The 10,953-nt window shown below is 37.1% G+C and overlaps 1 long non-coding RNA gene across 1 annotated transcript in view; it reads right to left on the bottom strand.

The window, feature by feature from the left end:
• Positions 1-250: 250 nt before the first annotated feature.
• The window catches only part of LOC117660899 (uncharacterized), a 26,084-nt gene continuing 15,381 nt past the window's right edge, over positions 251-10,953 (bottom strand). Inside the window, exon 4 of the long non-coding RNA XR_004589838.3 lies at positions 251-520. This is a non-coding gene — a long non-coding RNA (uncharacterized LOC117660899). The remainder of the gene's footprint in view (positions 521-10,953) is intronic.

The raw sequence follows: 10,953 nt of genomic DNA, 5'->3' as shown, positions 1-10,953 counted from the left end.
TTTATGAATTACCATGGTTACAAGGTTTCAAAACAGGTTCTGCAGAAGTTGAGCTGAAGTTCTGGGGTTCATCTTTAAACCTGGGTGCTTGCTTTCTTCGATCGCGGAAAACCGTCCCTGACTGCAGCGCCTCCAGCAAACTATTCATCATTCCTGTCTCATCCTTCTCTGTTTTAATGTCCAGCAGGTGCCTTTTCTTCTATTAATTTTCTAGTTTTTCTTTTTCTGCTTTCTCTTGACTATTCTAGCATGCCTCTGCTTTTCTTCCATTTCTTTCCTTCTCGTATTATCCTTTGCTGCTTGCGTGAACATCGTTTTGAAGTTGCTCAAGTCGGTGAGGAATTCTTCTACCGAGATTTTCTTTAAATCAATGGCATAATATTCCATGACATCCCAGTACAGATTTTCCATGTTTTTGTGTATGGTAGAAAGTTGCTTGAACTGCTTTTTTGCTTGGACGAGAAAGCTGGACATTTTTGTCACAAAATAACTCTGTTATTCTCTTATTCTGCTTTTTATCCTAGGAGAAAAAGAAGTAAATAAAAATGTCTGCATAGCTCCTCTGCCTCCCCTTGTTCCTCTTCCAGATACCTGGCTTATCTATACTTCAAAAGAAAATGTGGTAGACCAAATGGGACTGACAGAGGAGCAGGATAATCTGCATTTGGATCCCATTTCAGTTCTCCACCACATTCAAACCTAATATCCTAGGGCTGATTGTACCTCCTAAGCTCATTTTTGTACCTCTTTGTATGTGATTGCCCAAGTGTAATCATTTCCTGCCCTTTGAACATAATAAAGAAAAACCAATAAATATTAAAAAGCAAAACAAAACTCTCGAAGTGCTGCCCACATGAATGATGTTTATGAACCAAGTATGAGTTTAGTTTCCTGCTTTCCAAGATTAGTAAAGATTCAGGTAGTGTAATGCTTGGTCATTAGGATAATGCAGAGATTTGTTTGATCGTGGCAGAGTATTAAATAAATAAAATATTTGTCTGAAAACCCCCAAATCCACAAGCTTATCCAACTGATGGGGCAACAGGAAAAGAGTTAGTCATCTTAAGGTCTCTTTCAACATACATTAGATCTAACTCCAAATCATCCCAATTATATTTTAGGAATATGCTTATGCGAAATATTCAAGAGTCTTTGCATCTGTACAAACTACTACCTTTCTCTCCCCATTTAAAGAAAATCCAGGGAATGAAGGAGCAGGCAAGGAAAAATGTAGCATATGATTTCTATTCACACAGAATTGTTTTACAGAGCTGTCCCATCAGGACTATAGGAAAGGAATATTAAAGTAGTGTGTCCTAAAGAGTGTCTAAAAATGAATCTTGTTGGTACACAACCTATTCATCAAACTAGGAGTAAGCAATATGACCTCAATTCCCCATTGTGATCCCTCTCCTTTTCTAACTTTCTCTCATGCCTAAATTACTTGATGTATTATATTCCTCAGCAAAACTCTTTAGCCAGTTTATAAAATGTAGTTTCAGCTATGAAACATAAAAAAACATCATTTTAAAATGGCCGAAGGGATAAAATAGATCATCAGCTAGGCAACAGAGGATACTTCATCAGGGAGGTTTTTCATATCTCCACTGACCTGTGTATTTTTTTTTACAAAAAGTCACTCCATTTTATAGTAACTTTCTTCATGTCATTTGTTAAGACACTGTCTCAACAAAGCTCCTTTAAAGCTGAAATCCTCTACATTGGAGCAAGACTCTTCAGAGTTAATTCTGAGAAGACATCCATAAACTTACACTCTACCTTTTTTTTAAATAGCAGCTTTCTGATTCAGACATCATGGGAAACTGATGGTGGCTTAATAAACTAAAAGAGGAAGGAAGAAATATACAAGCCCATGGCTTAAACCTTGTTTTATCAGTTATCCAATTTGGGCCTCTAAAATAATCCCACATACTTCTTTGTAAACTCTGGGAATCAAACATGTAGAAAGGGAGCATTAGATCTGTTTTGAATTCCAAGATTCAGCCTTGAAGCTAGTGAAGCAATAACAAGCCTGAATTTACAGTTGCTGGCAGCAACTGACTTGGCTTCCTTGTTGAGGAGAAACTTCAGCCACTAGAGATCTAATTTGAAAAATGATCCCTTCTCATGATCATTGCAAGCCCAGCCAGAGCCCAATTTAATATTAGATTCTTCAGTATACACTGCTGTTATACTTCTCAGTAAACTGGAGAACTAGCCTTCAACTTACACAGACAGACAGACACATAGACACACACATACACAAACACACAGGGATGAGATTTGCAGAAAGTCATATTCTCCTACTTCCCTGCTGCGTTCTTACACATAGGCCTTTTGATGCTTTCTTCCTTTCTCTGTATGTTACTGTTGAACTAAAAAGTGGTCTCTAGAAATGTAACAGCTTTCTTTGGTTATACTAAATACTTAAAAAAAAATACTGACACATTTTGTACTTGACAAAAAAGTTAGCCCTGTAGATAGATGTCTATACAATATTGGATTAATTCCTGTCATTATGCATTGTTAGGATTTAAGGCTTACCTAAATTAGCACTTTCAGGGACTACAAGAATCCAGATAGAAAAAAGTAAAAACAAACAATGGAAGTTCTAAAATCAGGCTCCCTTTCATCTCTCCCTTTCAACTTAAGGATATTTAACACAATTTGAACACTGCCTGCTGTTTGGGGACTCTCCAGCTTTGTACATATGGAATTTTTTTTAAACAAAGGACTAAACAAAGTAGGTTTAATAATATCACAAATCAATTCGGGTAATAGAACCAAAGTGATCAACATTCTCTGAAAAGCAACTACATCTTTGGAGTTTGCTTTCCTTGGTGAATTGCCCTTTGGTGGATCTGTGCACTGACCAGGAAAGAAATACAACTGAAAATGGTCTTTTCATATCCTTTTAAAATGATAAAAAAAGAAGAAGAAAATCTACAGGTGGTCTTTTTTCATAAATCTCCTTTAAGCTCTGGGCCTACCCTGCATGGTGCTCTGACAGGCTGACAATAAAGAAGGACTTATGATGGTCTTGGGGGCGGGGTTGTTCTAAAGCTTCCCCAGTGGTTCAGCAGTAAATCAGGGACTGTCAGGATTCCTCCCCTGCTACCTCCTACCAGGGCGACATTAAATTGACACTGTATACGCTAATCTCTTTCTAACCAGAGGAATCAAGAGTAGGTGGGGGGGAGGGAGAACCAGATTGAGATATCTGGATGCCAAGGTTTTGGGGGAGGGTGGAATGGAAAAATTCTTTCCACACTGTTGCAATAAAAACATGTGCAGGGAAATAAATAAAACAGAGATTGCTTTAGGAGTTCTTGGATTTCTTTACCACCTTCTCACTTTTTTCTTTTTTAAAAAATGCAATTGCAATTCCAAAGAACCTGCTACGGTGGCAATATGAAGAGTATGAGTCCCATGATACTAGCCCACCAATAATGCTAGTAGGAAAAAAATGAAAGTGATTTTTTTTTTAAAGAAAAAGAGTATTATGCATGGTGTATTAGCCCAACAATTAGAGTTTTCACTTGAGACACTAATGACCAAGCTGAAATTATCATATTTTACACGTATTATGCAAAGTACTGGCTCCCTTGAGAAATCCATAATGCTGAGAAAAGGGAGAAGGAAAGAGATGGAATGGATGACCAGTAGCAAGGTGGATGGATTCAATTATAGCGGTTGGTGCATTGTTATAAGTTCTAAAGATCTAGGTTAGAGAAAGATCATCCTAGAGAAGGTCTACCTCTGTGGTTGCTAAATGTTAATCCTGACACACTAGCACATAATCAATAAACCCAATAAATAAATACTTTAGATGCTTAAGTGAAGTGAAGGGATACTTAGGAACTTCACATGTTGCCTATATATGGCTTTCTCAATATACATTTCTTCCATGGAAGTACTTATGACTATAACATGAATAGAACCAGAATATTAATAAGCTTAACAAGCCCAAAAGATCTATCTATTTTTTTTCCTACTAGGATGAACCTTTAGAGAATTATGCATTATAATCATCTAGAGTACAGGAAGTTCTAATCCAATATATCAGTGCTCAGTTTAGCTAAAGGGATTTCTTTCCCCTTTGTCTTCTTATGGTCTAGGAAGAGAAATATTGAGTATGAGCCTCATTCCTTGTCAACCTCCACTTCCTGTAATAAGAAATCAGGTGGCAGCTTTGTGACATAGGACTATGAGATACCACCATCACAATTTCTCTTTATTGGAAGTGTTATTGGAAGAAAAAAAAAAGAACACAAAGAGATTTGGAAAACAATCCTAAAAATGTTATAAATGTGAGATGCCATAAGATGTGCTATCCAGTCTTGCTCATTATGTCTTGGTGCATACTTGCATCAACCTTTTACCATTTAAGATAGTAAGGTTTATCAGCATTCACTTGGACAAGAATAAAGTTGAGTACACAACTGAGTATTCTGCTTTCTCATGTCAATAGGCATCTTGTTTCAGACCCCTGTGATCTGCATAAGCAACAGATTTTGCCCATCTAGCATATTTCAGTAGGTTGCTTGACCAAAGAAAATAAAGAAATGACAGCTGCCTCCTGGTGTTGTTGGAAAGTATGCAGACAATGGCCTCTTGGAACTCAGAAATGCACAAAAAGCAAATCAGTTGGCAAAGAGAAACAACACAGTAATGGTGAGTGACTGTTTTCATTTAAAAAATCTATTTATTGTTCTAAGGCCAGTGTTTAGAGACATGAAAGCATGTTTCTTAAGAGGATCAATTCAGATGGATTTCAGCAATTGCTTGGAATCAGAATGAGAAATGGACTTTGCCTTCCATGGTTTGCTTGGCAAGCAAAGGCCCCCAAGCTGCTTTTTCATAAACAGGAAGAGCCTTAACACTTCTCTTGGGTTCTGTCCAAATCAAGGATTTACTATGAAAGAGAAGAAAGCAGAGATGGGTTGCGTTTCTGAGTGAGCTTGTCCAAAGCCCCTGTAATCCTTTTGTTTTTGTTAAATGAACGTCAGGGGTGGGGGGGAGAGAAATCATCAAGTATCATTTTAATTGAATCTAAAGGAGGCTCTAGGCAGGAATACTGAATGACTGCAAGGTTAATGTTATTCCGGGATTTAAAGACATTCCTTTAGGCTTGCTACAATAGTCTTCTTCCCAAAGCAAATTCCATAATCATAGCATTGGACTTAATAAGGAGCACCTTTTCAATCTTTTGTTTCTGAAGAAGGATTTTGTAGATGCATATATGTTCTTAGGTCATTTCCTGCATATTCCTACCATGTAGTGTTTTTGTTTTTCTCAACATCCTTTCATGAAGACATGGCTTGTGTGTTCAATTGCAGCTGCTGATATAGAAGGATAAGCCAATATTTGAATATGTTTAATAGCTCCATGGGGGTATGGAAAAAAAACCCTTGCTTTTCTCTATGGGACGCGGTGGCTCAGTGGCTAAGACATTGAGCTTGTCGATTGAAAGGTCAGCAGTTCAGTAGTGCTGCATAATGGGGTGAGCTCCTACTTGTCCCAGCTTCTGCCAATCTAGCAGTTCGAAAGCACGTAAAAAATGCAAGTAGAAAAAATAGGGACCACCTTTGGTGGGAAGCTTTGAAATGGAGATGAGCACCGCCCCCTAGAGTCGGGAACAACTAGCACATATGTGCAAGGGGAATCTTTACTTTTACCTTGCTCTATGGGTTTTATTATCAAGCTACTGAGTAACAACAAAAAAAGGTGTGGTACTATATACTTTTTTAAAAAAGTAAAAATGATCAAATAACTAAATCAACAAAGCTGTTCTATTCTCATTGTATTTATTTATTTATTGGTTCGATTTATATGCCGCCCTTCTCCAGAGACTCAGGGCGGCTTACAATGCGTTAAGCAATAGCCTTCATACTTTTGTATATACCTGCTTAGTAGGGCTTTCGCGCCCCCCCCCAGCGGTGTTCTTTTTTATACAAAGTCAGCTTATTGCCCCCACAATCCGGGTCCTCATTTTACTTACCTCGAAAGGATGGAAGGTTGAGTCAACCTTGAGCCTGGTGAGATTTGATCACAGATATCACAGATATACATCATTAATTGAATAATGTTATACATGCTGTTGCCATAAGTAAAGAAAAAATAAAAAAGTGATAGATCTAGCTGAGATTTTTTTAAAAAACAGGAGAGAGTTTTAAAGATCAAAAGGCAATGTGTGAATCATAGAAAGAAGAATGATTTGCAAATATAGAAAGATGGATAAAGTATAAGAAATGGTCTCAGTGTGAGATGGATCATGGTTAAGCTTTTGTTTCTCTTATCTCCTGTTTTTAATTAATATTGAAGTGGAACAGTGTGATAGATGTATGCAAATGGTTAGTATAAATTAACAATAAATTAAAGAAAAAAAATATGTAGGTTATACAGAACGCAAAAGGACTTGAACTCACATACTAGCTTTCCTTGTATTCATTTCTTTGTCAATAAACAATCATTGTGATGGAACAGGATAAATGGGATGTGAGGCAAGATGTTGATATAGACTAGTATAATCTGGCAAATAAAATAGTCTTCAGTTTACTGAGATTTTCACTTCATTTACAATTGTTACATGAACTTACTGTCTATTGACATCCTTTTGGTTGCTGTTGCAATCACTATTCTAAGAAAACTAAGCAAACATTATGATTTCAAACCAACCAGAATTATTGACTAGTGTTCTATTAATTGTCAGTTTGTTTTGTAACATTTTGACATGCTTGTTATTTTTCTGCAGACATTTTGACTAAGGAATGAGACAGGAATAGGTATCCAAATAGAAAACACGGTATTACATACAAGTAGTTGGATGATGTTTTGGAAGCAACTTTTGTTGAAATGAATGAGATTAATTCCCTGTAATAAAATTAACAATAAGATGGTGCTAGGCTGGGCATAAAGCTTTGTTATGTATGTAAGTATGATTTCCAGACTAAGACCTGGATGCTAATTTTAAGCAATGATGGCTGTAAGGAATTATTAGTGTCATTTACATTTAAGGAATTATTAGTGTCAATTTACTACCAGGGACTTTCATTCTATAATGGGGTTTTGAATATAAATACTGAAGTATCGTACTTTTTCCTGAAGTCTGTCAGCTTTCATTATCTTTATTATTGAAATTTGTACACCATCCAACTCCCAGCAACACTGGGCAGTTCATAAATAAGGACACACAAAATAATAAAATAATACAATAGTAGAAAAATAAATGCTAATGAAAAAGGACCCAAATCCACTGGCTAAGAATGTTCCCCTTTGCATTTTTCCCTCTTTATTCATTGACTGCAAATTCTATAATCTCAAACAGATATAAAATGAATGGCCAAACAATATGGTAGCAAAGCGCTCTCTCTCTCTCTCTCTCTCTCCCCCCCTCCCTCCCCCCCTCTCCAGATTATATATATGTGGCAGGATGGCAAATAAAAATTTGCAGCTCAGCTGGAGGTGCAATCAATAAAATCTCAGACATGCTTCTTAATTCACTGCAACTCCAACAGGGATTATTTTGGATGCATGGGGCAAGTTGAAAGAAAAAAAAAACACCTTAAACATCTTGCATACATCTCAGTTACCCTCAGTATTGTCTTCTATTAGAATATGCTTCCAACAAATTGTAATAAATTAATAAATAAGACAATTGTAATCTGACTAAGAAATATCTCTCTGCTGCTTGAAGCCATTTTTTAAACTCTGCCCACGTATCTAAAACCCTGAAGACAAACATGGAGGTTGTCGAATCTGCAGAATCCTCCTTGAATGTCTAACAACAAGGGCCTTTCTTCACTGCTGAGCTGAAGTATTCTCCATCCATCCTGGAGATGATTGAAAACTAAAAGGGCATGAAATTTGCTTTTCCTTTTGCCAGTGTGTATCCTGCCTTTATGGTGTCTGATCCTGGCCATTGCCAATCATCCAGCTTTCCTCCAAGGTAACGGATGACGAAGCCAAATAAATTTTATTTAGACTTTAATAAGCTGGTTATTATCAGCTAAAGTGGGAAAGTGCTGTGTTTTAATATTGGTGCCCCTAAGAATTATTTAAACTGGTTCCCACTTAAGAGCTGGGAATAAGATGAAGGGAACATGATGGGTTCAAGGGAGAAAAAGGAAGTTGGCAGGACAACCATGGTTAGGTGCAAGAGGGGAGAAGAAGCAGACCACACAAATTGTGTAACTAACCAATCTGGCGTGCTATTGTGATATTACATTTATGATTGAGATGCTTGTTTTCAGTTACATGTCGAATGATAAGTTTGTTTACATATATAGAAAAATTTAGATATTAATTTTTCTATATAGCTAATCTTAAATCCTTAACTTCACCCTAAGCAATTGCTTGTAATGTATGTGGTATGTGGTTGTGCCTTCACTTGTGCATGTGTAGCTATCTTCACACCCAACTGGAAGCTTTATCTTTGCTTATTCCCACAGGATCTGGAAAAGTGCACCTGCCTCTGAAAGAAAGTTTTTGAACAATATATTCTAAGATGGGGGAATCTGCAAGCTCCATGCATCACCTGACATGTGCTCTCCAGATGAACCCATAGCATAACTTAACTTGGTTCTAAATTGATTAATTTTCTGGGTTAATCAACCCATTTGATGAATGACATAAGGTAAGGTATGATAAACCAACCAAGTGAGCTAGGGTTGTCTATCATGCTGAGCCAAAACAATCAAAAAAATTAAAACTAGCCAAGCTTAGCATGTTGTGTGAATCAATTACTACCCAATTTAAGCGTACTGTGCAAACCCAACCTGTGGAATAGGATTACCCAAACTATAAAAAGAGCTGAAGCAATCATTCTTATTAATTTTCTCTTGATGTCCCCAGCAGTGCCAGATATCTCATCCATTTGGAGATATTGTTGTTATAAGTCATAAGTTTATTTTGTCAAGCATATACTGTGTAAGATAACAGGTAAAAGTATAAACATAATTTGAATACATGAAAAGAGTAAGTAAAAAGGAATATTAGGACAGGGACGGTAGGCACGCTGGTGCACTTATGCATTTGAACAACTGACATATAGCAATAGTAATAGCACTTAGACTTATATACTGCTTCATAGTGCTTTTACAGTCCTCTCTGAGCAGTTTACAGAGTCAGTATATTGCCCCCCAACAATCTGGGTCCTCATTTTACCCACCTCGGAAGGATGGAAGGCTGAGTCAACCCTGAGTAGGTGAGATCTGAACTGCAGCTAGCAATCAGCTGAAGTAGCCTGCAGTACTGCACTCTAACCACTGTGCCACCTCGGCTCTTGTAAGTGGCCATGCATATATCCACGGTTCAGCATAATCAGAATTAAATACAAAACCACAGTCCTAAAAGAACAGCATGTATCTGCTAGAAAGCCAGAATAGCCACTGTTTATGAGAAAATCTGAACAGAACAATGATTTATTTATTCCTGATCTAAACATGCAACTTTTGTTCTTTATTTGTGCCTTTCTGTTTTCATCTAATCTTACCCTGAACCAAAACAGTTATAGCCATTTGTTGACGTTCAGCTGGAAGATATCTTAAGAAGAACCAAGGCAAAGCTCCATTTTGCATCCTGCATGGGGCAAGTCCTATCTAAAACAGTCCCAAAAGGTTCGTTTTCCTGTCCCCCACAAAAAATGTAGGGAGGGTAGATAGATATACAATGTTTCCCCTGCCCTTGTGTTCAGTAGCCTATTTTTTCCTCAAGCATCAGAAGATCAAGCACAAAATCAGTTAATTTATGTAAGGTGGACCCTCCCTTAAGGACTTGTTATTTCTTGCCAAGAGCAAATATTCATGCTAATGCTCTTATTTCCATCTCTAAGGAGTTAAAAAAAGAAAAAAAAAAGGTCCAGGGAATAAGCCTTCATGGCTTGTGCTCCCACACTGATTAGGCCCTTTCCTCAAACTCTAGAGCTGTTCAACCAAAGCTTCTACATACTTCTCCAGTTCCATCAAATCAGGATGTCAGATATTTGGGGGAATAACTGAATAAGACTGGGTTTTTAATACATGGGATAATATATTTCTTGTCAGTGTGAAATCTGAGGGTGGGTATAGGATCCATAATACGAGAACGGCTCTTCAGAGAACTGCTATGCATGATAATTCCTTTGGTGGAAAAACAATAGAATCGTGCTTGTTTGTCCATCAAATAAATAAACAATGCTTGTTATGTTCAAAGAACATTTTCAGCCAACTTCATTGCGGTCGGCTTTGAGTGAAGCCAGAAGTTTGTTAGTTCAGCTCCATGTGTCATTCCTAACAGGATAATGACTTCACAAGCATGGCAAAGGCCAGACTCATTTTCTCTCCCCTGCTGGTGAGCTGTAAAGAGACATTTGAAACAGAAAGTTGTCAGAGAATTCTAATTTCTGAAATCCCACAATCAGTTCCATCATTTTAGGAGGCTAATCTCCAGATACAAACACTTGGAATAAGTTTTATAATAGGGTTAGGATTATGTGCAATACGATATGCAAATTTTGCTCCTACAAAGGACACAGGATAATGCCTAATCAGTGCTAATGATTATGGGACTAGAAAAGTATATTGGACAAAGATTTTACATGAAAATAATGCCAGTTCTTTGTCAATTCATTGAAATTAATGGATTATATTTTGTACTATTTGGTAGCAAAATAGTTCTACCCAAACTTTACTTAATGAAAAGCATGTCCTCTTTATTTATCAGCCACTTTGTGAGACCACATTATGCACTATAGGAATGGGAAAAGCATCTCTGTATGTGTTGGCAGCTACTTTATATCTACTGAATTATCCACATCCATGACTATATGAAGGATTCAGTTTTCAACACCAACCAGCAAACAGCAAAGGGTAACATTGCAAAAGCTGATATTTACACAGCACTATCAATATAGTGATACGCTGACAAAAAAACTTGGATGATGATGATGATGATGATGATGATGATGATGATTAT

This window comes from Pantherophis guttatus, chromosome 1, assembly GCF_059756535.1.
Source record: "Pantherophis guttatus breed Tessera chromosome 1, ASM5975653v1, whole genome shotgun sequence".
NCBI classification, from domain to species: Eukaryota; Metazoa; Chordata; class Lepidosauria; order Squamata; family Colubridae; genus Pantherophis; species Pantherophis guttatus.
The sequence above is the reverse complement of the archived record's forward strand: the minus strand, read 5'-3'. Positions and strand labels throughout refer to the sequence as shown.